Source organism: Eimeria mitis, genomic scaffold (genome assembly GCF_000499745.2).
Source record: "Eimeria mitis Houghton genomic scaffold, Emh_scaff134, whole genome shotgun sequence".
Lineage (NCBI taxonomy): Eukaryota > Apicomplexa > Conoidasida > Eucoccidiorida > Eimeriidae > Eimeria > Eimeria mitis.
Window position 1 is genome coordinate 34,125 of NW_013568835.1, and position 296 is coordinate 34,420.

Genomic DNA, 296 nt, shown 5'->3' on the forward strand with positions numbered 1-296 from the left:
ATATATGCAGCTTTGGGTGCGGCGTTTATCTTTATTGTATATAAACATGAAAGACACAGCAGCAGCAAGAGCAGTGATGATAGCTGCGTTGCAGCGTCTCCCCCCCCGAAAACAAATTCGTTTTGTTTCGTCTTCAGCGAAATTTGAATATCAATATGGAAGCCCAGACAGGTACACATATACACATATAGCTAGCTAGCTGGCTGGCTGGCTGGATAGCTAGCTAGCTGGCTGGCTGGCTGGCTAGCTAGGTAGCTCTGTACATATCGTGTATATATATATATATATATATATAT